Source organism: Saccopteryx bilineata, chromosome 4, assembly GCF_036850765.1.
Source record: "Saccopteryx bilineata isolate mSacBil1 chromosome 4, mSacBil1_pri_phased_curated, whole genome shotgun sequence".
In the NCBI taxonomy this organism is placed as follows: Eukaryota; Metazoa; Chordata; class Mammalia; order Chiroptera; family Emballonuridae; genus Saccopteryx; species Saccopteryx bilineata.
Window position 1 is genome coordinate 275,994,847 of NC_089493.1, and position 27,558 is coordinate 276,022,404.

The window sequence follows — 27,558 nt, forward strand, 5'->3', positions numbered from 1 at the left end:
AACCACTGTCCTATACCACCCCATTGGAGGTTAAGACTTCAACATATGAATTTGGCAGGGAGGGGGGACACAGTTATTTTATAGCACTAGTCATGGCAACCTTATTTGCCTTCGCTGGGCACCCACTCCTCCAGGTGCCCTTGCAGATAGAGGCAGCCATGAGACCTACTTTGGGCCAACAAGGTATAAGAGGAAGTGTACTAAGAGGGCTTCCTAGAAAGATGACTAGAGTCTTAGCTGTTAACCCTCATTGTCCTGAAGCTGCTGCAGCCACTGAGGATGCCTAGGGGAACTGAGGAAAGAGCTGCTCCCTTGATGACTTCCTTGAGCCACCCCACTGACCCTCGGACCACCTGCATCTGGACTTCTCAAGTGAACATTAAATGTCCTTATGATTTAAGTAGAGAGACCAACTGTCTTGGTTTGCATGAACTATCCCAGTTTTAGCATTGACAATCCCATGTCCTGGGAAATCCATGAGTCCCAGGCAAACTGGAGTAGTTGATCACCCAAGATTCAAGACACTATTAATCATTCACTGCAGCAATATTTACAATAGCCAAGATATGGAACCTAGATGCCCATCAACAGGCAAGTGGATGAAAAAGCTATGGTACATATATACAATGGAATATTACTCGGCCATAAAAAAAGAAAGAAATTTTACCATTTGCCACAACATGGACGGACCTAAAGGGTATTATGCTAAGTGAAATAACCCAGTCAGAGAAAGACAATTTCACTTACACGATTTCAATTATATGTTCTTCAGAGAACACTATAAACAAACAAACAAAACAGAAACAGATAGATACAGAGAGCAAACTAATGGTCGCCAGAGGGAAGGGGGGCGTTGAGGGACTGAGTAAAAAAAGTGAAGGGAATAAGAAGTACAGATTGAGAGTTACAAAAAAAGTCGTGTGGATATAAAGTACAGTACAGGGAATATAGTCCTTAATGTTGTAATAACTATGTATGGGGCCAGGTGGGTACCAGAAATATCAGGGGGAACGCTTTGTGAAGTAGATGATTGTCTAACCACTATGGTATACACCTAAAACTAATACAAAATAATATTGAATGTAAACTGTGATTTTAAACAATTTTTTTAAATTTATTTTTTACAGAGACAGAGAGTGAGTCAGAGAGAGGGATAGACAGGGACAGACAGACAGGAATGGAGAGAGATGAGAAGCATCAATCATTAGTGTTTTTTGCCCTGGCCGGTTGGCTCAGTGGTGGAGCATCAGCCTGGCATGCAGGAGTCTCAGGTTCGATTCCCGGCCAGGGCACATAGGAGAAGCGCCCATCTGCTTCTCCACCCCTCCCCCTCTCCTTCCTCTCTGTCTGTCTCTTCCCCTCTCGCAGCCGAGGCTCCATTGGAGCAAAAGATAGCACGGGCGCTGGGGATGGCTCCTTGGCCTCTGCCCCAGGCGCTGGAGTGGCTCTGGTCGCGACAGAGCGATGCCCCAGATGGGCAGAGCATCGCCCCCTGGTGGGCGTGCTGGGTCGATCCCGGTCGGGCGCATGCGGGAGTCTGTCTGACTGCCTCCCCGTTTCCAGCTTCAGGGAAATACAAAAAAAAAAAAAAAAAATCATTAGTGTTTTTTTCATTGTGTGTTGCAACACCTTAGTTGTTCATTGATTGCTTTCTCAAATGTGTCTTGACTGTGGGCCTTCAGCAGACCAAGTAACCCCTTGCTGGAGCCAGCGACCTTGGGTTCAAGTTGGTGGGCTTTTGCTCAAACCAGATGAGCCCGCGCTCAAGCTGGCGACCTCGGGGTCTCGAACCTGGGTCCTCTGCATCCCAGTCTGACACTGCACCACCGCCTGGTCAGGCTAAACAATTTTTTTAGAAGACACTATTAATCAGATGTTCTGTTACTTGCAGCTGAAGACATGTTCACTGATACATGTATGTGGATATGTGCATTTTAAATAAAAGATCAAAACATACATACATATGCCCTGCTCACTGTGAGCATTCCATGGTGATAATTTTTCAATGCTGTTACATAATATTACTCAAAAAAACATTGAAATAGCTCATGCAAATCACTTTCAAAGCTTGGCTGGAACTTTTGAATAAGCCATGGTACTCGTTCTCTGAACGATTAACATTCTCTGCTCCCAGCTTGTTCCACAGAGACAGATGTCATCTCCGAGAAACCGATTAATGCAGGAAGGAAAAGAAAGCCAGCCCATGTCATTTGCATCTCAGCTTTTCATGCTGGGACAATGAAGAAAGTTAGTCATTTCACCGGCTTTGGGAGGGGAGAGGTGACCAGGCTCTGTCAGAAGACTAGTGCTGCAGTTTCACACAATTTCCTTGAAAGTGACATGGTCTGGACCCTAGTAGAAAATGAGCAGAGACCATGGTGTGAAGGCCAAACCAGACTGACAGAGCACAGGACTATTTAAAGTAATATTTATTTGGATCCTTCTTTTACACGTTTTGGGTGTGGGAGGCATCTTGGGCTGTGTGGGAAGAAGAAACGCCTGGTCGCAGAGAGGAAGCCCTGGTCTGGGATGTGTAGCCTGGATCTGAGTCCAAACCTCTATGACTAAAAGAAAAACTCTGATTTTCTATACACTCTGCCTTTTTGACACCAAATGTGTGGGGTTTCCACACCAAGCATCTCTCTAGTCCTCAGAGGCTACCAACTGGGTATCTACAGTCTAACTCAGTTCTTTTTTTTTTTTTTATGATCAAATCATTTTTTTAAATAATTTTATTTTTTTAATGGGGCAACATCAATAAATCAGGATACATATATTCAAAGATAACAAGTCCAGGTTATCTTGTCGTTCAATTATGTTGCATACCCATCACCCAAAGTCAGTTGTCCTCTGTCACCTTCTATCTAGTTTTCTTTGTGCCCCTCCCCCTCCCCCTTTCCCTCTCCCTTTCCCCCTCCCCCCCGTAACCACCACAGTCTTATCAATGTCTCTTAGTTTCACTTTGATGTCCCACCTACGTATGGAATAATGCAGTTCCTGGTTTTTTCTGATTTACTTATTTCACTTCGTATAATGTTATCAAGATCCCACCATTTTGCTGTAAATGATCCAATGTTATCATTTCTTATGGCTGAGTAGTATTCCATAGTGTATATATGCCACATCTTCTTTATCCAGTCATCTATTGACGGGCTTTTTGGTTGTTTCCATGTCCTGGTCACTGTGAACAATGCTGCAATGAACATGGGGCTGCATGTGTCTTTACGTATCAATGTTTCCGAGTTTTGGGGGTATATACCCAGTAGAGGAATTGCTGGGTCATGAGGTAGTTCTATTTTCAGTTTTTTGAGGAACCACCATACTTTCTTCCATAATGGTTGTACTACTTTACATTCCCACCAACAGTGTATGAGGGTTCCTTTTTCTCCACAGCCTCTCCAACATTTGCTATTACCTGTCTTGTTGATAATAACTAATCTAACAGGGGTGAGGTGGTATCTCATTGCAGTTTTGATTTGCATTTCTCTAATAACTAAAGAAGATGAGCATCTTTTCATATATCTGTTGGCCATTTGTATTTCTTCCTGGGAGAAGTGTCTGTTCATGTCCTCTTCCCATTTTTTTATTGGATTGTTTGTTTGTTTGTTGTTGAGTTTTATGAGTTCTCTGTATATTTTGGATATTAGGCCCTTATCTGAGCTGTTCTAACTCAGTTCTAATACTCACTGCCCAGAGTCAGCACAGACCCCACAGGTTAAGTAAGGGCTCAGTTCCACTTTAGATGCCACTCACAGTCCAGGCCACCTGACCAACTCACTATGAACTGAGGGTTTCCATGACCCCCTCTTCAGTTTCGATAATTTGCTAGAACTGTTCACAAAACTCAGGATAATGTTGACCTTGCATTTACAGTGGTCCCTCATCTATCGCAGGGGTTAGGTTCCAGAACCCCTCGTGATAGACCAAAGTCAGCGACCTTATATTTACTTTATTATTTATATATTTTAAGCCCCTATAAACCTTCCCCACATTTTTATTAAACTTGCACACACTGTTATTAACCTTTCCCACACTCTTATAAACACTTCCTATGCTCTTAAACACTTTCTACACTCTTAAACCTACATAATTTTAACAACATATAAAATTCTCTATGGATACTCACCAATGAATATACTACAACTTGAATGATGAAGATGATAATGAATTAGCTGTGCAGTACTGACGATGCTGAAGGTGATGACCATGAGCTGAATATACTGCACATTTTCCATTTGTGAGAGTCTTTGTCTACTCATCTGCTGTATGCTATGTATTTTATTTTGATTTAATATTCTTTTAATATTTTAATTAATATTTTTATATTTTTTATATTGTTTTTCATTTTTTAGGCTAGAAAATGCTCATTTCACTGCAAAAATAATTAAAATAATAAATATATAGAAATACCTATATATTGCAAAATGCCACGATATAGCAAAAAATCTGCAATACAAAATTAGATACACACAATTTAAAAATCCACAATACAGTAAGACCACAAAAAATGAACCATGGTATGGTGAAGGACGATGGTACTAGCTTATTATAGAGATATTACAAAGGACACAGATGAACAGCCTGATGTAAAGGAACACAGGGCAAGGCACGGGGAAGGGGTGAAGAGCTTCCATGCCTTCTCTAAGTTCATCACCCTCCCAACACCTTCATGTGTTCACCAACGTGGAAGCTCTCCACAAGTCGTATTTTAGGCATTTTTATGAGGCTACATCCTATAGGCATGGTGGATTGTTACCTCAATCTCCAGTTGCCCTTCCCTCACCAAGAATGGGGTAGCCTGACCAGGCGGTGGTGCAGTGGATAGAGCGTTGAACTGGGATGCCGAGGACCCAGGTTCGAGACCCCGTGGTGCCAGCTTGAACGTGGGCTCATCTGGTTTGAGCAAAAGCTCACCAACTTGGACCCAATGTTGCTGGCTCGAGCAAGGGGTTACTCAGTCTGCTGAAGGCCCATGGTCAAGGCACATATGAGAAAGCAATCAATGAACAACTATGTGTCTCAATGCACAACAAAAAACTAATCTAATGATTGATGCTTCTCATCTCTCCATTCCTGTCTGTCTGTCCCAGTCTATCTCTCTCTCTGTTAAAAAAAAAAAAAATGGAGTAGGAAGCTGAAAGTTTCAACCGTCCAATCATGTCTTGGTCTTCCTGGTGACCAGCCCCCATCCTGAACCTGTCTGAGGGTCCCAGCCATCTGTCATCTCATTGGCATACAAAAAGACACTGACCACTCTGGAAATTTCCAGGTTCTTAAATGGTCTGGTGCCAGGAACAGAAGTTAAAGAATAAATAGAATAAAAGATGTTCCTGGTACCCTTATCACTCAGGAAATCACAAGAGTGTGCCAGGAACTGGGGGCAAAGACCAAATATATCTCTATTATATACTACAGTGACTGAGTAAGCCATTCCCCTCCCCAGCCCTCTGTTTCCTCATGTAGAAAACAAGGGATTTCAATGATCCCTGGAGCCCTGTTCTGTTAGTGCATAGAGGAATTAAAATGCTTTAGACCCAGTCAGACCTAAATGCAGATCTCAGTCCCATCAACTAGCTCTACAATTTGGACAAGTCCTACACTGTTCTAGGTCTCACTGTTGAAAGGAATAATACTTTTGCCTTAGGGTTGTACACAAATGAGATAAGTTTATGTGTGGGGAGCAGGCAGTCCCGTGCTTGGTACACACATGGTAAGTACACAGGAAAGGCTACTGTGTACACAGGTCAGGCTACCCCATTCTTGGTGAGGGAAGGGCAACTGGAGATTGAGGTAACAATCCACCATGCCTATAGGATGTAGCCTCATAAAAATGCCTAAAATACGACTTGTGGAGAGAAAGGCTACGCCCACCCCTTAGCCTTGGGTATGGAGAGAGTCACTGGGCTGTCAGCGAGCAGACACTCCTGAAAAATCTTAGTCAACAGTCCTTAGTCAAAGGATTAGCCTCAACTCTGACCAGGTGGTTCAGTGGATAGAGCACCATCCTGCTGCACCAAGGTCACTGGTTTGATCCCAGGTCAGGACACATACAATCAATGAGTGTACAACTAAATGAAACAGCTAAGTGGAATGAGTTGATACTCCTTTCTTTCACTCCTTTCCACCCACTCAAATCAATAGAAAAAAATTTTTTAATAATGAATTAGTCTCACTTGACCAAATAGTGGTACAGTGGATAGAGTGTCGACCTGGGATGTTGAGGATCCAGGTTCAAAATCCTGAGGTTGCTGGCTTGAGTGCGGTCTCACTAGCTTGAGCTTGGCCTTGCCAGCTTGAGTGTGGGATCATAGACATGACCCCATGGTCGCTGGCTTAAGCAAAGGTTCACTGGCTCAGTTGGAGCCCCTCCCCACCCCCACCCAGTCAAGGCATGTATGAGAAGCAATCAATGAACAACTAAAAGTGCCACAAATACGAGTTGATGCTTCTTATCTCCCTCCCTTCCTGTCTGTGTGTCTCTCTCGCTAAAAAATAAAATAAAATAAAATAAAAAAGGATTAGTTGTACTTTTGTGTGCTGTTTCAATTTCCTCAAACCTAACAGCACTGAGATGATGAATGTATACATTTGTTTAGTGTTCTCGGATTAATGAGCTTAAACGCTCTCCCCGAGGGAGAGGAAGTATTGACACAGCTGCAGGGCGCCCGTGAGCCCAGCCATCTCCCTGCACCATGCTGGGGATCCAGGGAGCAGGGTGGGGCCTGCTGTGGGCTCAGGCGCCCCGTCTCTGAAGGGGGCGCCTTTGTGATGCCTCACTGAAGACCGGGCTGCCTGTTCGTCCCTGTGGCACGATTACGGCCTCTGTGTTAACTGGCTTCTCCCCTGGTTATAAGCAGACCCTCACTCCCAGATGTGACATTATCCCCAAAAGCATGTCGCCTCCCTCTCTGCCAGGGGTTTTCTAGATTGATTCCGTTTTGATTCGTCCTAGAAAGAAAATCACTAACACAGAAAAACTCATCAAGCTGAACACTTGGGATTTCTGCCCTTTTTGTGTGTATATTACATGTCAATTAAAATTTTACCTGAGAAAATTACCAACAATATTTGTTTAGTGTTGTTTTAAACCTAAAAGAGTACTTTTGGTCTTTTTAAAATTATGTAAGTATTATACAGGGTGGGGCAAAAGTAGATTTACAGCTGTGAGTATGTGAAAACAGAGTTTATTCTTGTATTATTATTTATTAATTAGTGTATTATTTTTCATACAAACAACTGTTAACCTACTTTTGCCCACCTTGTATAAACATGGCCTCACTGTGAAAAGGTCAAACACTATAGGAGTATAATCACAGCTGGTGTTAAGAACCTGCTCAGGCCACAGAGTAAGTGATAGGAACTTGGACCTCGGCAGTCAGATCTCTAGAGTGGGAATATGGAAGTCCCATGTGGTGGCTGGAGTTCAGGGAAGGCAGATCGGAGCAGTTTGGGGGAAGACTTCTCAGCTTCAGGTACCACTCACAGAAGAGGCACAATCTGAATGGTCAGGGAGAAGGGTGTCAGGCTCTCAAGTAGAAGGGGCAGCCTAGTCAAACATTGACTATAGAAAGGGGTGTGGCATCCCTGGGTAAGTAACAATAAAGAGACTACCCAGATAGGATGTGTTGGTGACACAGCAGTCTGGGTTACAAAGAACTTAACATGGGAGCCACCTTCAGCTCTAGAGTGAGAGAGCATGGCACAACAATGTGTCCACTAAAAGCCCATTTGGAAGACATAGTGGTCATTATGTTTATACCAAGGAGAAAGAGCATCCTCACTCTGAACCTCTGTTTAAAGAGGTCAGTAGACTGCCTTGGAAGATGTGTTTGCTTATGAATTTTCAGCAAGATTGGTAAGTTGTGGCTCATGGCCCAAATTTGGTGCCTGCTTTGGTATACAATCCATGAAGAAAGACTGGTTTTTGTATTTTTAAGTGATTAGGGGAAAAGTAAAAGAAAAGGCGCATTTCTGGACACATTCAAGTTCTATGGAATTCAATGTTTGGTGTCTGTAAATAAAGTTTTATTGGAACACGGGCATGCCCATCTGTTTACGTGTCATCTTTGGCTGCTTTTACGCTACAACAGCAAAGTTGAGTAATTGTAACAGAGACTGTATAGTCTGCAAAACCTAATTTTTTTTTTTAATTCAGTGAAAGGAGGGAAGGCAGAGGACAGACTTCGCATGCATCCCAACTGGGATCCACCCAGCAAGCCCACTAGGGGGCGGTGCTTTGCCCATCTGGGGCGTTGCTCCATTACTCAGCAACTGAGCTCTTAATGCCTGAGGCAGAGGCCATGGAGCTATCCCCAATGCATAGGGCCAACTTGCTCCAATCGAGCCATGGCTGCATGAGGGGAAGAGAGAGAGAGAGAAGTAAGAGGGGGATGGAGAAGCAGACAGTGCTTCTCCTGTGTGCCTTGACTGGGATGTCAATGCGAGACATCTACATGCCAATCCGATGATCTACCACTGAACCAACCAGCCAGGGCCTAAATTTTTTTAAAATATTTTTTATTTACTGATTTTACAGAGAGAGCAAAGAGGAGCTAGGGAGTGAGAACTATCAACTCATAGTTGCTTCACTTTAGTTGTTCATTGGTTTCTCATTGTATGTGCCTTGACAGGGCAAGCCCAGGGTTTCGAACTGGTGATCTAAGCATTCCAGGTCAACACTTTATCTACTGCACCACCGCAGGCCAGGCAAAAATCTAAACATTGCCCTGGCCAGTTGGCTCAGTGGTAGAGTGTCAACCTGGTGTGCAGGAGTCCCGGGTTTGATTCCAGGGCACACAGGAGAAGCACCCATCTGCTTCTCCACCCCTCCCCCTCTCCTTCCTCTCTGTCTCTCTCTTCCCCTCCCACAGTCAAGGCTCCATTGGAGCAAAGTTGGCCTGGGTGCTGAGAATGGGTCCATGGCCTCTGCCTCAGGTGCTAGAATGGCTCTGGTTGCAACAGAGCAATGCCCCAGATGGGCAGAGCATCGCCCCCTAGTGGGCATGCCTGGTGGATCCCGGTCGGGCGCATGCGGGAGTCTGTCTGACTGCCTCCCCGTTTCCAAGTTCAGAAAAATACAAAAAAAAAAATCTAAACATTTTACTAGCTATTCCTTTATAGAAAATTTTATTGGGCCCTAATCTTCTGAAAGAATCATGTGAAGCAATCAGAGACTAACCAAGTTGCTGGGGCTGGAAGAACTCTCACCTTCTAAGGATGAAGAAATCAATGCCCAAAGAGGGGAATATTTACTGGTAATGGATTCATTGATTTGCTGACTCATCCATAAATCAATCATCCAGAAAACACTTCTTGAGAAACTAGCGTGTGTCAGGCTTGCTGATTCAATTTTCATTCCCAAGAGACACCAGGAATTGAAGCCAGCTACCAAGGCCACATGGCAAGACAAGATGGCTCTCACCGGCCCTGCAGCTTTGAATAAAGGTCCAGAGCCCACACCCTCCTTCTCCTCTGGGCTCCAGCAGGGACTTGGACTGCGCCCAGCGCATATGAGGTTGGCCAACAGATTTCCTGCGGGCACCTGCTGATGCAATCTGGCAGTTTCTGCGAAAGCATTGTCCTTCGCTGATCCTTCACGTCGCTGAAGGAGACACTAAGTGTTGTGACTTCGTTTCTTAGTTTCTACTTTTATCCTCCAATCAGTAGACTGAGACACATAAGTCATCCCATTTGGATAGCTCAGCGAACTATGAAGGGGAGAGAGGTTCTAGCCCAGGGTCTCCCTAATCCTAGCCCTGAGGTCATGGGCTGAGGGACTCACAAAGAATTAAAGATGTGAACAAAGATTAGGCTACAAACAGGTGCAGGGGGGAGAAAGGAGGAGAAAGTAAAGAAAGGGAAGGGAAGAGAAGGAAAGAGGTGGGAAGGAAAGGGGAGATGAGGGAAGGGAAGGAGAGGAAACAGGAGGGAGGGGAGAGGAGGGGAGGGGAAGAGAAGCAAGGGGGGAGGGGAGGGGAGAAGAGGAGAAGAGACAACATGAATGTCCAATAATAGGGCTTTGGTTACATATATAATTTTCCAATTATACAAGGAAGAATAACCATTAAAAATTATTGCTGGCCAGCTTGCAATATTTTCTCAAAAGAAAACTGAGAAATGTAGAAAATAGAATTGAGAATGAAACAAAATTAAGCAAACACAGCCAACATAGACTGGGTAAGGCAAGACACTAAACTGACAGGGATACCAGATCCAGCAAATCATAACACAGGGCACCCAGTGTGTGTTTGAGTTTCAGGTAACTATCAAATCGTTCTTAGTATAAGGATGCCCCCATGCAATATTTGGAAGATAATTATACTAAAATATGATCCATTTTCTATCTGAAATTCAGATATAACTGGTGTCCTCTATTTTCTCTCACAATCTCATAAGACAAGGAAGGCCAGACTTTCAAAATCAGCCTCATTTTCTAATGAGTCGTTGGCCCAGGAGTCCTGTTTTATGCTTGGGGAGGAGGAAAGTCTGCAGGCCAGAGTGGTTAGAATAATGGCCCATCTAGCCTTGGTCCTCTGTATTTCCACTGCTGACAAGTTTCTAGTGATGCGGGAGTTTGAGAAGATAGTAATGAAAAGCCCCCGAGGAGAATTAACAAAAAGAACCAGTGGGCTGATGGGAGAAGAAAATTGAGGACAATTCAGGAAATTATATCAAAGGGCTTGGAAACATTTAGACTCTAGTCATCCCATTTCTGGGATCTCATCCTAAGGAGATAATTAAGAGTACCCTAAGGAGTTAAGCTATGATTATGTGCAATATAGCCTAGTTTGCAACAGCAAAAAAACAAACAAAACCAAACAAAACTAGAAGCAACTTAAATGTCCAACAATAAAAGAGAAATGCTTAACTAAATTATGGTATGTGTGTATAACGGAACTCCATACAGGCATTAAAATGATGCTCAGAAGAGATGTTATTGATATTTTTTAATCTGGTTAAGAAATATTAACCCAATTTTGCAAAGTACATATACATAGAAAAAAAGACAGCAAGACTCCATTCAAAATATTACAATGATAATTGAGAAGGAATTTTTATTTCCTTCATTTGCTTCTCTGTATTTTAATTGTTTATAATATGCAAGTACTATCTGGCTAATTTTTTTTAAGTGTTTTGGTTTTTTTGTTTTAAATGACCGTGGGCCTCTCCGTTCCTCAGAGGCAAACAGGGTCAGTCTTGGGTCACTGCAGTAGCCTTTGTCTCTTGGGTCACTTCCTTGCCTTTGTCTCATCAGCCTCATCTCTAACCACAGGGATTGTTTTTTGGGCTAGCAGCCCACCTGCATGCTTGTGTAAATCCTAACCTGCATCCTTCAAGACAACCTCAGCATCTACTCTGGAGCCTTCCCGATGCTCCCAGGTGGGGTCAGCTCCGCCTCCTCCGGGCTGCCCTGTCATACCACAGCTAGGCACTTGTGTTTCCCCCTGAATAGACTGTGCGGGCTTTAAAGAATTTTGCCTCTTCCCTCTGTTGTTCTAGCATGTCCCCTGTGCCTAACACATCGCGGTAAATAAGCGATGAAGAAAGGAAGACAAGCTGGCTGGCGGGCAAGGAGGAGTGCACAGTCCTGGATTTTTAAAAATTATTATTAAAATAAGACCTCAAGGCTATAAGTGCAGATGGAAAATTTTCAAATCCCATGATAGAGACCCCACGAGGGTGATAGCATCAATCAAAGGCAGTGAGTCACCCCCAGAGAAATCCAATTAAGCATTGTAATTCAAGCAATCCTGCTTTGCATGCTGCTATCAATACAGTTTCTATTCTGAGCTCTCTCAGCATTTAGGCCCTCCTGTGCCTTCCCTTCTCTAATACCTGCTGAGTTCCTACCAGAGCCATCCTCTCCTAAGCCTTCCCTCCCCCACAGCCAGCTCTCTATCTCGTGCCGATACCAACAAAAGCTAACATTCATTTGAGCACTGGGCCCAGCACCAGCTCATTTAATTCTCACAATCTATAGGGCGGGTATTATTATTCTCAACTTTATAGAAGGTTCAGAGAAGTGAAGTAAATCACCTAAGATCACACAGCCGACAAGGAATGAAGGCAAGAGTTGAAAGTAAACAGTCTGACTCCACAATCCTGACAACTGCCACAACAAGCCGGCAAGAGATGCCAGCTAGATATACCAAGTTGTCCCCTTCTGCCTCCGTACCCCCATTCTTTGCAGTCAGGAGCCTTTTAAAATGCTTTCAAACTATGGCAGTTCCAAAGGATAGGCTTTCTTGAGGCATGGCTTTAGCCCCATCTCATAATTTCCATTAGCCCTCAAACCCACCTCAATGTTTTAAAAATGTTTTTGAGATGGGCAATAAACATGTTCCCCAATTTCATGTAATATGTAAGTAAAAAACTAGGTAGAAAACCATGCTATTTTTATTGATCTAGACCAGTGGTAGTCAACCTGGTCCCTACCACCCACTAGTGGGTGTTCCAGCTTTCATGGTGGGCGGTAGCGGAGCAACCAAAGTATAAATAAAAAGATAGGTTTAACTATAGTAAGTTGTTTTATAAAGATTTATTCTGCCAAACTTAGCAAAAATCCAACATAAAGTACTTGGTAAGTAATTATTATTATATGCTTTAACTTGCTGTAACTCTGCTTTATAAATTTTATAAAGTAAAGTTACTTCCCTACTTTATAAATCACCATTACTGTGGAACTGGTGGGCGGTTAGAAAATTTTACTACTAACAGAGATACAAAAGTGGGCGGTAGGTATAAAAAGGTTGACTACCCCTGATCTAGACCATCCAATGTGAGTAAAAACCATGGGCTTGCTACTGCAAATGCAACTCTCAGATAAATCTCCTGATCTTTCCTTGCGAGCAGATTGCTGGTCCCAAGCCTCTCCTGTACAGAAATTCCAAAGCTATCGTTCCTGTCAACCGAGCATCCAACCACTTAAGGAAAACCATCTTAGAAACACAATTGCATGCTCCAAACCCCAGGAAAGGCTCCCCAGCCCCTCTACCCACCCATTCCTATGTAGCCTATGGATTGGGCCACTCAGGAGCTTATCCCTGTTCCTATCAAGGTCCCATCACCAAGCAGTGTCTTCTGAGACAGGAGCCACCTATTATCCCCACCCCAAATTTCCGTTAGACTCACTGCACTTTCAGAAACAGATCTGCTATTGATGATAACTAAATCAACCTCTGTTTATTCAGCACCATTGATTACTGGCCTCCTTTGTATAGGAGCAGGATCCTAGGCTTGGTGAACCACAAAGAAACAGCAAGAATCCTCTGATGGGCACCCTACAGCCAGGCAGGGTAGAGATATAATCAGTAGTGCTCTAGCAGATATTTAACAACTGGCCGGGAATTGGGGAAGGGATATAAGCCTTGGTTTGTATCATTTTCTAAATTCCATGGTTTAAATACTCCCAATGAGCTGACAAAATTTCTAAAAATTTAGCATCACTGGTTGGAATCAACAGGTGGGCAAATTTAGGGGTGCCTCTTACATATTTACTATTATTAATATTAATTATTAATATTATTAATATCCCTTACATATTTATTCAACACTTTTTTAGAAGAGAAGCTGAGCACTGTGTGAGAAAAAGATGACCAGTAGTGTTGGTGGTGGTGGTGATGATGGTGATGATGGTGATGATGATTTTAGCTACAATTTATTTGGAATTGTGTGCTAGGCATTAAGTGCTTTGTATGGATTATCTCAATTTATCCTCATGGGGGTTATAACACCCTTTGAGGTTGATCCTCTGTGACCATCTCTTTTACAGATGAAGATCCTGCAGCTCAAAAAGGTTAAGAGGCTCAACCAGAATCACACAGCTAGTTAAATGGTAAAGCCTGGGTGCTAATCCAAGCAGTCTGACCTGGGTGCCTATTTTAAGGCCGCAGGAAGCCTCTCCTTTATTGTTCTATGAAATTCAGCACTGACACCAACTCAGCATAATCTTCTTCTTAAAAAAAAAATTCTGCAGATGACAGGACTCACTCTACTTTAGAAGGCTGTTTAGAGATCACCTACTGTTATTCACACATGACCCTTGGGGTCAGGGGTGTCTTGCTTCTGTAATGGAAAAGTTGGAATTTTCTATTGCTCAGTCTCCAGACTCTAGTTTTGGGGAATGATTCGTTGTGTCAGTCATTATTAGAGAAGTTAGAAAAGGAAAGGAAACAACCCTCTTCCTCAGGCTCAGCCAAGAAGAAACTCTTGCCCAAGACTTTGACCCCTGAGTAAATGACGAAACTGAAAGGATGGTGAAGTTGATCGGTGGTGTGTAATGACACTCGCAGTCGTGTGCTGGCCAGACTGGTCCTATGGAGCCTCGGGAGCCCTCTGGATTTCTCCCCATTTTCTAAGCCTGGTCCTCCAAACTCCCTTTGGTTGTAGGAGCCCCTATCCCACCACTAACCTTCCATGAATCTTCAGACAGGGTTGATTTCTGTGGCTTGCAGCCAAGAACTCTAACCAAAATAAGCTTCTCTCCAAAATGGCTCCTGACAGCCACACAAGTCCTCTCTCTCTGAGGGAAGTGCTGATAGAGACAATTTCCCCCATTTTGTGTCACTGTAGTGAGCCTGTAACACCATCTATGAATTGGTACTTGCTTAATTGCCCCTTAACTCAGGTCTGGACAGAGAGATATCAATAAAAGAATTTTAAAATTGACTTCTTATTAGATTTGGGTTTGTGTCCTGTGCTTTTGGGGACAGTGTAAAGCAAGAGGGGATTTACTTTGGATTGGATGTTGTCAGGAAGTGGGATGATTCTCTGATAGGGCATCTTTTTTTTTTGGTATTTACAGAGAGAGAGTCAGAGAGAGAGACAGACAGGGACAGACAGACGGGAACGGAGAGGGATGAGAAGCATCAATCATTAGTTTTTCGTTGTGACATCTTAGTTGTTCATTGATTGCTTTCTCATATGCGCCTTGACCATGGGCCTTCAGCAGAGCGAGTAACCCCTTGCTCGAGCCAGCGACCTTGGGTTCAAGCTGGTGAGCTTTTTTTTTTTTTTTTTTTTGCTCAAACCAGATGACCCCGCGCTCAAGCTGGTGACCTCGGGGTCTCAAACCTGGGTCCTCCGCATCCCAGTCCAACGCTCTATCCACTGCGCCACCACCTGGTCAGGCTGATAGGACATCTTAATAATTCTTACCTATAAAGTCACAAGAACACGGCGAAGAAGCAGGAATCACTCATATCGGCCAAGATACAGAGATGCTTGGTCATTTTTGTTGTTTAGTCAATGTTCACTCTTTATTTGCCCTCAGATACACTTGGGAAGTTGTCTTGATTGATCAGTCTCAGAATGGTCTTGTCTGATGTTGGCAATTGGCAAAATTGTTGATGTTCAACAGGAGAATGCTTTGGACTCTCTCTGAGTGCAGAGCTAGCTCCAAGCTGCCAAGGGCTGCTTTTCTCTTTCTCACAGAGGAGGAAGTAATTTGTATACTCCCTATCTCCCCATAAGTAAGTATGAGAACCTTGACTCTAGGGGCCAGTCCTACCCATTTTCATCTTCTCTGTAGGCCTGGCACATAGATGTTCTCTGTGAATGCTCACTGAACTATATTATGGGCACAGGGGACTCTCTGAGACCTGGTGTTACAGTGATCGTGCTAAAGCATATTTTCAAAATCTAAAAACGAGACTCATACAAATAGAAAATGAACATATGTAAAAAAAAACAAAAACCTTTTTAAGCCATTAATGAAAGAACCAGTAAGGTGGTAAGCCTCATTCTCAGAGCATTTAAGGAACTGAATTCATTGGCACTTTTTAATACCAGTCTTAGAATAAGGTTGCTAAATTAGGTAGAAAGCTGGTTAACAGTCTCGAGGACAATAAAACCATTACCGTTAGGGCTGGCTTTTCTACTGGACAAAATCTAAAATTCATGGGAAACGCTGTATTTGTAGTTGGCTGGGCAGATGTGTGGGTGGCTCAGGATTTGAGTTTGGTGTTGGAATTGAGGGCAGTCTTGTGGGAGTGAGCCATGAAACTTGCAAGATCAGACCTTAACTCCAAGCAGATAGTGTCAGACTTGAACTTAATTATTAGTGTCAGAGAATCAGGGCATTGGTGTGGAAAAGCAACACATATTTGGTGTCAGAAGAAAACCACCTTTGGTGTTAGAAGTGGTGATAAGGTTCACCTGTATAATTGGGACACACAAAATGGGAGCCACCCCAGTGGCCTGGCCCACATCACAGATCTAAACCTAAGTCAGTCTGCACTTACAGGAAACACCTGTCAAGAAAAACCTAACACACACCAATCACAATCCTCCAACTCAGCTATAGCCAGCTTAGCTTAGCCTAGAAAAGAGGACCTGCTAGCCTCAGCAGGAGATCCCCAGCCTCCTAGCCAGTCATGCCTGTTTCCATGTTGCCTCTTCTAATGCTCTATAAAACTCACTCTTGCCCAACCCCCCCCCCCAGGAAGAGTGCGCCACTGACTGTGAAACACTGCATCCCCCCAATCCCTGCATTGTTTTCCCTGGAATAAAGGACAGCAACCTTGTTACTAAATTGGTTTAGTTTTGTCATCTGATGGTGGAGTCAGACAATACCACACAAAAGAGTTTCAGGAAAGTTAAATAATTTGCCTACAATCACCCAGCTGGCAAGCATTTCCACTGGGATACCACCTCTTCTACAGGCAAAGCCCTTAAACTTCATCACTAGATGCGCTGTCTCTGGCTGTGCTGACTACTTGCCACCACTCACCAGAGGTGACAGCCACATGCCCCTTGCTCAGGGTGGTGAAGTGTTTCCTAATCTCAGTCATTTGCATATCACCATAGAAATGTCTGCCAGATCTCATGGCCTCTCCTCTATTATTTATTCAATATGTTCCTTTACATTGACTCACTTTTTATATAAAAATTTTTAACATAAAACTTTTTACAGCAGCATAAACGGAAAACCAATATTTTTTCCTTAAAAGACAGGAAAATAAGTTCTTTTTTTTTTTTCTGAAGTTGGAAGCAGGGAGGCAGTCAGACAGACTCCCGCATGCACCCGACTGGGATCCACCCGCATGCCCACCAGGGGGCGATGCTCTGCCCATCTGGGGTGTCGCTCTGTTGAGACCAGAGCCATTCTAGCGTCTGAGGCAGAGGCCATAGAGCCATCCTCAGCACCCGGGCCAACTTTGCTCCAGTGGAGCCTTGGCTGAGGGAGGGGAAGAGAGAGACAGAGAGGAAGGAGAGGGGGAGGGGTGGAGAAGCAGATGGACGCTTCTCCTGTGTGCCCTGGCCGGGAATCGAACCTGGGACTCCCGCAGGCCAGGTCGACGCATTTACCACTGAGCAAATCAGCCAGGGCCAGGAAAATAAGTTCTTAATTAAAGTTTTTCCAAACACTATCTAAAATTATCCCAGTGTGTACTCCAAGTTCAGCTAAAACTGGACCAACGGAATCTCATAAGGTCACACAGCCAAGATCTCAACCAGGCCCCATCTCCAAGTCTAATCTACTTTCAGCTGCAGTGTGGATTCCTTGACCATGTTTCTGGTTAACTATGTCGGGGCAGCAAGCAGAGAGGAACTGAAAGTTTCTCGAGAGGGCTCAGTGTGACCACAGGGAAACCAAACAGAGCTATGACAGACAACAGATGGCTAGAGGGCTGACTCTTCCAGGCAGTTAATGATGCCCTGGGCAAGGCTCCCTGAATTTAATCACCAGAACACACAAGGACTGAAGCAGCCTTACTCTAAGTTGTTCTAGGAGCAGATGGAGTTTCCCCCAGAACCGCTCAAGGCCAGTTATGGAGGGCCTAAGCCGCAGCGTGAGCACTTGCAGACATGGACGAGCAGCGGAGGGTGGAAGGAGGGCGCACAGCTCCCTTTACAGGATCTGGTGCAGCTCAGCAAACTCCATTTGGAGAAAACTCATGTCAAACCAAAATGGCAGTTTATTCAGGCATTTTCTGAACTGTTGCTTTCAAAGTGAAATTTAGATCTCATTCTATAAATGGATAGTTTGTGTCTTGGCTCGAACTCTAGCTTCAAAACTCTTTCATAGGTTACAGAAAGACCTACCCGAGAATTCTCATGGTTAACATGTAGGAGGTACTTATAAAGGGCAGGGCTCTATGCTAAGTTATTTTCCTGCATTATTTCATTTAATCTTCAACTCTATCAAGGGTGAACTGTTATTACAGCGCTTGTACAGACGAGGGACCTAAGGCTGAAAGTTTACACAGTTACAGAGCTGGGAGTATACATTTCTGTACCATCCAGATCCAGAAACCACTTTTCTCATCCTTGCACACGAATCCCAAAACCCCTCAGTGAAGTAGCTTGGAAATTCCATATCTCCCAACACCTGGCTTCTTCCCTTGATTGTTTTTTAAAAATAAAAATAATAAAGGAGACCATGTTTTGGTTTTTAGAGGTCAAGAACAGGAGAACTGAAATGGAGCAAATTGGAAGCGATCATTGCTGAATAAATTCCACATCCGGTCCTAAACCTTCAGAAAATGCGACATCACAATTTTCTTGGAAAATATAGCATTAGGTTCAATGAAAGGCTTTATCAATAGATTTCAATGACGGATGTGATAATGAGGACAACAGATGGCATCAGAATTCTCATACACCGCGGGAGACAACCAACATCCATTTGATTCTGATTCTGGTCACGACTCTGAGCTAATGGAGGGAGAGGTACCTATTGCTGTGCGAGGAGTCCGGCCAACATAGGACCTTTTTTTTTATTTTTTTTATGCAACGCTTCACGAATTTGCTTGTCATCTTTGTGCAGCGGCTATGCTAATTTTCTTTGTATCATTCCAATTTTAGTATATGTGCTGCCGAAGTGAGCACATAGGGAAGATTTTATACCTTTTGTTTGAAGCCTGTTTTCATCAAGGGAAAAAAAAAATGTGTTAGTAAAATGAATCATCTGTAAACAGCTAATGGACAGCAGGATTCTTCTACTTTACCCAAGGAAGAGGTTAGGGGATGTCTGTGCAATGGGGGGGGGGGTTGGGAGATCACCCCAACTTCTTTGAAAACTCCCAATGGCTAGGCCACACCCTGGACCAATTAAATCAGACTCTGGGAGTAAAATCCAAGCATCAGTATTTTCTTTTAAAACTCCCCAGGGGATTCCAGTGTAATCGCTTGACTCCAAGTGAGTCGAAATTAGGAAGGAGTGGTCTTGGGGGAACTGGCACCCTAGTAAAAAATGGACAGGTTTTACTGCTTCCAGCCTCTGACTGCTGTCAGCCGGGCTCAGTCAGGGAGGCAGAACCACCATGAGTGACAGGGCAAGGGTTGTGTTATAGGAATTAGACTTCCCACAATCATGGGAGGAGTGAAAGAGTCCCAGGTACGTATAGCTAGCAAGGTGGAGCGACACAGGGGGAGCAGGCGGACGGGTCTATAGAAGGCTGTTGCCTCATCTGCCAAGTGTCTAGAAGAGGTGGGTGGCTGTTGATCACCAGACCTGGTGGTTAGGAAGACAAGCTGGATAGGAAGTAGAAGAGAGTAAGGACAAGCGGGGACCTCAGTGGCCCTCTCCTGTCTAGTTACCTCCAATCTAACCAGGGACCCTGAAAGAGTAAACACTGCTGCTTCCCTTCTGCCACCCACATCACCCACCTTTAATGTGAACCAGACAGGGAAAAGAATTCTGGGAAAGAGAGTTCTCAGCTTAGTTAAGTTTTTGATAGAAACATTCCGGCACAAGCTAGAACAGAAATCCACTCAACTCACTGGATGAAAAGATAGTTTAGTAAAGGTGTAAGAAAATGGGGGTGTTATTATCTGAACAGCTGGTACCCAAACATATCTTGGGGCAGAAATGATTTTTCCTTAGAATCATACCTTGACAAACACCTGGGGTGGGGTTTCTGAGAGCTCAAGAATGTTTGGGGCTAGGGCTTCCCAGAAGAGGGTGAAAGTGCTCTGCTAGAGCCAGGGACAGAAATCTGTCTTCCTGAGATGAGATCACACAACTGACACAAAGGAGAAGAGCAAGGAAGCTGACAGGACTGGGCCCTGTGTGTGCAAAAGGACAAAGATAAGAGGAACCACATAGGTACAGGGTGGTAAAAGGACCTTGTCAGCCAGGAATGTCAGGTATCAACTATGGATTTTAAAATTGTTTGCCATGAAGAGCCCAGTCTGACTTCTGTGATCCTCAGTTGTATGACTCCTCAAATGACCAGTGGGAATAGCATAGGGTTTTATTTTGCTTAGTTGTTATGGAAACTGGTGAAGCATGAGTTTTATACCCACGTGGAGTCGGGTGAAGAATGCAGGAAACCAAGGCTAGGAGCAGAGAAGATCTGAGAATGGAACCCCTGAAAATTCACAGGCATCTTAGCGGTGGATTTTGGATTTACCCAGGCTGTGGCCACTAGGGTGGAAGGCATTTCTCCAAGGGTCTGGAGAGGGTCTTATACTCAGATGCAGGGTCTTATGGACAGGCCCAGTTCATCTGGGCTGCTTGGGGATTGGAATACGAATGTCATGGCTGGGTTCATTCTCTGCTTTGGGGGGCCACATCTCTCTTGTTTGCTACTCTTCAAACATTGTGCTGTTCATCTCCTTCCCTCCAAAGACAGCTTTCTCTGATCATTCACTGTCTTTGGTTTGCAGACCTCCCATCACCTAACTGGCCCAGTCTCTGGGTAGTTTGGGAGACAGACTGATTGGCCCAGACTGAACCAATCTGGACCAATCAGCTCTGACCTAGAGAAAGAGCATGGGAACCGTAGAAACTCCCCACACCTGGGGCTGATTCTTTGTGGAGGAGCAGTGGGTTGAGAGGTCATGATTTGCACTGGATGAACTCAGCAGAGCCAAACCGGGGGGTCAGCTGTTGGAATTAGAATCCCAGCCCTACTAATTCTTAGGTGGGTGATCTTGGGCAAGTCTCTCAAAGTCTGTGAAACTCAATGTCCTCATCTGTCAAGTATGGCTCATAATAGTACCTGCCTCATCAGGTTGCTATAAAGATGAAATCAGGGGATCCAGATAAATATTTAACATTCTACCTGGCACATGCAAGTGCTTAAGAATAAAGGCAATGGAGAGAGACCTGAAGATGGAAGCAGAGTAGGCGGATGCACAGACGCCCAGCTCTCACCACCAAACTGGATACAAATCAATTTAGGAAAAATCAGCATGAAAAACCAACTCTGGACTACAAGAACAGCTCTCAAAAACCAAGGAGCAAAGAAGAAGTCACAACAAACCTGGTAGGGAGTGCCTGACTCTCCCCTGCTTACAGGAACAGATGGGGGGGGTGAGGCTGAGAGCCCAGAGAGGATCTCACTCCAGGGAAAAGAGCAGAAAATACTGTTCACAGCCACTTGCCTGGTGACCAGGGAGCGAGGTGTGTTGAAAAGACCAGCTTATCTCCCAAGTGGAAAGGAGTGAGAGAGGGACAGATTGTGAGGGGCTAAGGAATGCAGGAGACAACCTAAAAAAGCTGACTCATCCGTGCTGGAGGTGGTCATAGCTGGGGGAGGGACTGATCCTTCCACAAAACAGTACTGAATTGCTTCCGGATCAGAGATCTCCAGACATCTCTCCAGCTTCAATCAGCACAACAGACACAGCTGAAAACAAGAAGTGGGGAAGAGGGGCAGTAACTCAGGTCTCCATGGAGATTTGAGATACACCTCCCCCTACTGAAGCTGAGAAAACACCCTGCTCCCAGAGAGATTAGTTGGTGGAAGAGGCCTTCAGAGTCTCAGGTTACACCCATCGCATTCCTGGATACAGTTTCAAGGAAGCCCCCTGCTAAGATCAGTAAACAAGACTATCACCTGTTAAGAAAACAAACATGGGCTTGCCTGGTCAAGGCACATATGGGAGTTGATGCTTCCAGCTCCTCCCCCCTTCTCTCTCCTTGTCTCTCCTCTCTCTCTCTCTCTCTCTCTCTCTGTCTCTCCCTCTCCTCTCTAAAATGAATAAATTAAAAAAAAAGAAAACAAACAAATCAAGACTTCAAAGCTACCCAAATCTGAAAGTGGATTACAAATAATAGCTGATACCAACCCAAGAAGACCTAGAAATAACACAATTGAAAACTGGAGGCAGACAACACCAAGCCTAGACTCAACCAATTCTACAAACAAAACACACAAACACAGATAATGAGAAAACAAAAAAGTGCAATCCAAATGAAACCACAAGAGAAACCTTCAGGAGATGAACTGAGTGATATGGAAATAATCAAACTTCCAGATGCAGAGTTCAAAATAATGATTGTAAGGATGCTTAGGGATCTTAGAACAACAATGGATGGTCATTATGAACACTTAAATTAAGAAATAGCAAGTATAAAAAAGGATATTGAAATATTAAAAAAGAATCAGTCAGAGATGACAAATACAATATCATAAATAAAGACCACAATGGAAGGAATTAAAAACAGGATGGATAGAGCTGAGGATCGAATCAGCGAGCTGGAGGACAACTTGAATGAAGGCAAGAAAGCAGAGAAGAAAAAAGAAAAGAGAGTCAAAAAGTCTGAGGAAACTCTTAGAGAGCTCTGTGACAACATGAAGAGAAATAACATCCGCATCATAGGGGTTTCTGAAGAAGAAGAAAAAGAACAAGGGATAGAGACTTTATTCAGTCATATCATAGCTGAAAACTTCCCTAAATTAATGCAGGAGAAACTCTCACAAGTTCAAGAAGCACAGAGGACTCCATTAAAGAGAAACCCAAAGAAACCTACACCAAGACACATCATAATTAAAATACCAAAGCTAAGTAATAAAAAGAAAATATTAAAACCTGCAAGAGAAAAAAAAGCTACACCTACAAAGGAGCCCTCATAAGGATGACATCCGAATTCTCAACAGAAACACTTGAGGCCAGAAGGAAATGGCAAGAAATATTCAAAGTAATGCAGAACAAGAACCTACAACCAAGACTACTTTATCCAGCAAGGCTATCATTTAGAATCAAAGGAGAAATAAAAAGCTTCCCAGACAAAAAACAACTCAAGGAATTCATTACAACCAAACCAATGCTGCAGGAAATGTTAAGGGGCCTGTTGTAAACAGATCAAAGTGGGAAAAGAATATAGCAAAAAAGGAATACACCTTTAAAGAAGAAAATGGCAATAAACAACTACATATCAATAATAACCATAAATGTAAATGGATTAAATGATCCAATCAAAAGACATAGGGTAGCTGCATGGGTAAGAAAACAGAACCTGTACCTATGCTGTCTACAAGAGACACACCTTAGAACAAAAGATACACATAGATTAAAGGTAAAAGGATGGAAAAAACCATTTCATGCAAATGGAAATGAAAAAAAAGCTGGGGTAGCAATACTTATATCAGACAAATTGGACATTAAAACAAAGGATATAGTAAGAGATAAAGAAGGCCACTACATAATGATAAAGGGAGCAATCCAAAAGGAAGATATAACCATTATAAATATCTATGCAACTAATATAGGAGCACCTAAATATATAAAGCAGACTTTGATGGATTTAAAGGGTGAGATCAACAGCAATACTATAATAGTAGGGGATTTCAATATCCCACTAACATCACTAGATAGATCCTCAAGAAAAAAAATTAACAAAGAAACAGCAGACTTATTGGACATACTATATCAACTTGATTTAATAAATATCTTCAGAACCTTTCACCCTAAAGCAGCAGAATATACATTCTTTTCAAGTGCTCACGGTACATTCTCTAGGATAGACCACATGTTAGGGCAAAAAGTGGTCTCAACAAATTTAAGAAGATTGAAATCATATCAAGCACTTTCTCTGATCACAATGGCATGAAACTAGAAATGAACCACAACAGAAAAGCTCAAAAATTCTCAAACACATGGAAACTAAATAGCAGGTTGTTAAATAACAAATGGATTAAGAATGAGATCAAAGAAGAAATAAAAAAAATTCCTAGAAACAAATGACAATGAGCATACAACAACTCAAAATTTATGGGACACAACAAAAGCAGTACTGACAGGGAAGTTCATACCATTACAACCACACTTTAAGAAGCTAGAAAAAGCTCAAATCAACAACTTAACCCTGCATCTAAAAGAACTAGAAAAAGAACAGCAAGTAAAGCCCAAATGGAAGGAAGGAAATAATAAAGATCAGAGCAGAAATAAATGACATAGAGGCTAAAGAAACAATACAGAAGATCAATGAAACTAGGAGCTGGTTCTTTGAAAAGGTAAACAAGATCGATGAACCTTTAACTAGACTCACCAAGAAAAAGACAGAAGGACTCAAATAAATAAAATTAGAAATGAGAGTGGAGAAATAACAACTGACACAACAGAAATACAAAATATTGTAAGAAAATACTATGAAGAACTGTATGCCAAAAAACTAGACAACCTAGATAAAATGGACAAATTCCTTGAAACATACAATCTTCCAAAAATCAATCTGGAAGAATCAGAAAACCTAAACAGACCGATTACACCAAATGAGATCGAAACAGTTATCAAAAACTCCCAACAAAGAAAAGTCCGGGGCCTGATGGCTTCACAACTGAATTCTACCAAATATTCAAAGAAGAACTAACTCCTATCCTTCTCAAACTATTTCAAAAAATTCAAGAGGAAGGAAGACTTCCAAACTCCTTTTATGAGGCGAGCATAATTCTGATTCCAAAACCAGGCAAAGACAACACAAAGAAAGAAAATTATAGGCCAATATCTCTGATGAATATAGATGCTAAAATCCTCAACAAAATATTAGCAAACCGGATTCAACAATATATGGAAAAAATCATACACCATGATCAAGTGGGATTTATTCTAGGGAGGCAAGGCTAGTACAATATTCGAAAATCAATCAATGTGATTCATCACATAAACAAAAAGAAGGAGAAAAACCACATGATAATTTCAATAGATGCAGAAAAAGCATTTGATAAAATCTAGCACCCACTCATGATCAAAACTCTCAACAAAGTGGGAATACAGGGAACATACCTCAACATGATAAAAGCCATCTATGAGAAACACACAGCCAACATCATACTCAATGGGCAAAAATTAAAAGTAATACCCTTAAGATCAGGAACAAGGCAGGAGTGCCCCCTTTCACCTGGAAGTCCTAGCCACAGCAATCAGACAAGAAGAAGAAATAAAAGGCATTCAAGTTAGAAAAGAAGAAGTAAGACTATCATTATTTGCAGATGATATGATATTGTGTATAGAAAACCCTAAAGTCTCAGTCAAAAAACTACTGGACCCGATAAATGAATTCAGCAAAGTGGCAGGATATAAAATCAATACTCAGAAATCAGAGGCTTTTTTTTTTTTTTGTATTTTTCCAAAGCTGGAAACGGGGAGGCAGTCAGACAGACTCCCGCATGCGCCCGACCGGGATCTACCCGGCACGCCCACCAGGGGGCGATGCTCTGCCCATCCAGGGCGTTGCTCTGTCACAACCAGAGCCACTCTAGTGCCTGGGGCAGAGGCCACAGAGCCATCCCCAGCGCCCGGGCCATCCCTTGCTCCAATGGAGCCTCGGCTGCGGGAGGGGAAGAGAGAGAGAGAGAGAGGAAGGAGAGGGGGAGGGGTGGAGAAGCAGATGGGCGCTTCTCCTGTGTGCCCTGGCCGGGAATCGAACCCGGGACCCCTTGCACTCCAGGCCGACGCTCTACCACTGAGCCAACTGGCCAGGGCCCAGAGCATTTTTATACGCCAATGATGAACAGTCAGAAAGAGAAATTAAGGAAACAATCCCCTTCACTATTACAACCAAAAAAATAAAGTACCTAAGAGTAAACTTAACCAAGGAGACTAAAGACTTGTACTCAGAAAATTACAAAGCATTGATAAAAGAAATCAAGGAAGATACAAACAAGTGGAAGCATATACCGTGCTCATAGTTAGGAAGAATAAACATCATTAAAATGTCTATATTACCCAAAGCAATCTATAAATTCAATGCAATACCAATTAAAATACCAATGACATACTTCAAAGATATAGACTACATATTCCAAAAATTTATATGGAACCAAAAAAGAACACGAATAGCCTCAGCAATCTTAAAAAAGAAGAATAAAGTGGGAGGTATCACACTTTCTGATATCAAGTTATACTACAAGGCCATTGTACTCAAAACAGCCTGGTACTGGCATAAGAACAGGCATATAGATCAATGGAACAGAACAGAGAATCCAGAAATAAACCCACAGCTCTATGGACAACTGATATTTGACAAAGGAGGTAAGGAAATACAATGGAGTAAAGACAGCCTCTTTAACAAATGGTGTTGGGAAAATTGGACAGCTACTTGCAAAAAAATGAAAATAGATCAACAGCTTACACCACTCACAAAAATAAACTCAAAATGGATAAAAGACTTAAATGTAAGCCATGAAACCATAAGCACCTTAGAAGAAAACATAGGCAGTAAGCTCTCCGACATCTCTCGGAGCAATATATTTGCTGATTTATCTCCACAGGGAAGTGAAATAAAAGACAGGATAAACAAATGGGACTATATCAAACTATAAAGCTTTTGCACAGCTAAAGACAACAAGAACAGAATAAAAAGACAAACTACACAATGGGAGAACATATTTGACAATACATCTGATAAGGGGTTAATAACCAAAATTTATAAAGAACTTGTAAAACTCAACACCAGGAAGACAAACAATCCAATCTAAAAATGGGCAAAAGAGATGAATAGACTCTTCTCCAAAGAGGACATACAGATGGCCAATAGGCATATGAAAAAATGCTCAACATCACTAATCATTAGAGAAATGCAAATTAAAACCACAATGAGATATCACCTCACACCAGCCAGAATGGCGCTCATCAACAAAACAACACAGAATAAGTGCTGGCGAGGATATGTAGAAAAGGGAACCCTCCTGCACTGCTGGTGGGAATGCAGACTGGTGCAGCCACTGTGGAAAACAGTATGGAGATTCCTCAAAAAATTGAAAATTGAACTGCCTTTTGACCCAGCTATCCCACTTTTAGGAATATACCCCAAGAACACCATAGAATGGCTCCAAAAGGAGAAATGCACCCCCATGTTTTGGACCTTGATAACATTATATGGAGTGAAATAAGTAAATCAGAAAAAACTAAGAACTATATGAATCCATACATAGATGGGACATAAAATGAGACTCAGAGACATGAACAAGAATGTGATGGCAATAGGAGTGGGGGGTGGGGGAGGGGGGAAGGGGAGGAGGAAGGAGAGAGGGGGTGGGGGAGGGGAGGGGCACAAAGAAAACCAGATAGTAGGTGACAAAAGACAATTTGACTTTGGGTAAGGGGTATACAGCATAATCAAATGTCAAAATAATCTGGAGATGTTTTCTCTCAACATATGTACCCTGATTTATCAATGTCACTGCATTAAATTTAATTTTAAAAAAAGGAAAAAAAAAAGAATAAAGGCAATGATGATAACCTTAAGAAATGATCACAGCACCTCAGCACCTGCTCTCCTATATCATCGGCCATCTGTCACATGGAGTCCTCCAGCTTTTGTCTCCTCTCCTGGACTCCAATGGGGCACAGCCCTCATCTGTACTGTTCATTGCTATTCCCTGG

General features: G+C 42.8%; 1 protein-coding gene and 1 non-coding gene across 2 annotated transcripts in view; both read right to left on the reverse strand.

Annotated features, from left to right (window-relative positions):
- BMERB1 (bMERB domain containing 1) overlaps nucleotides 1-27,558 on the reverse strand; it is a 117,108-nt gene that overhangs the window by 14,493 nt on the left and 75,057 nt on the right. The gene's annotated exons all lie outside the window — the stretch shown is intronic.
- LOC136336988 (U6 spliceosomal RNA) lies at nucleotides 18,725-18,831 on the reverse strand. Its single transcript, XR_010731717.1, has one exon. It is a non-coding gene; the product is annotated as a U6 spliceosomal RNA (small nuclear RNA).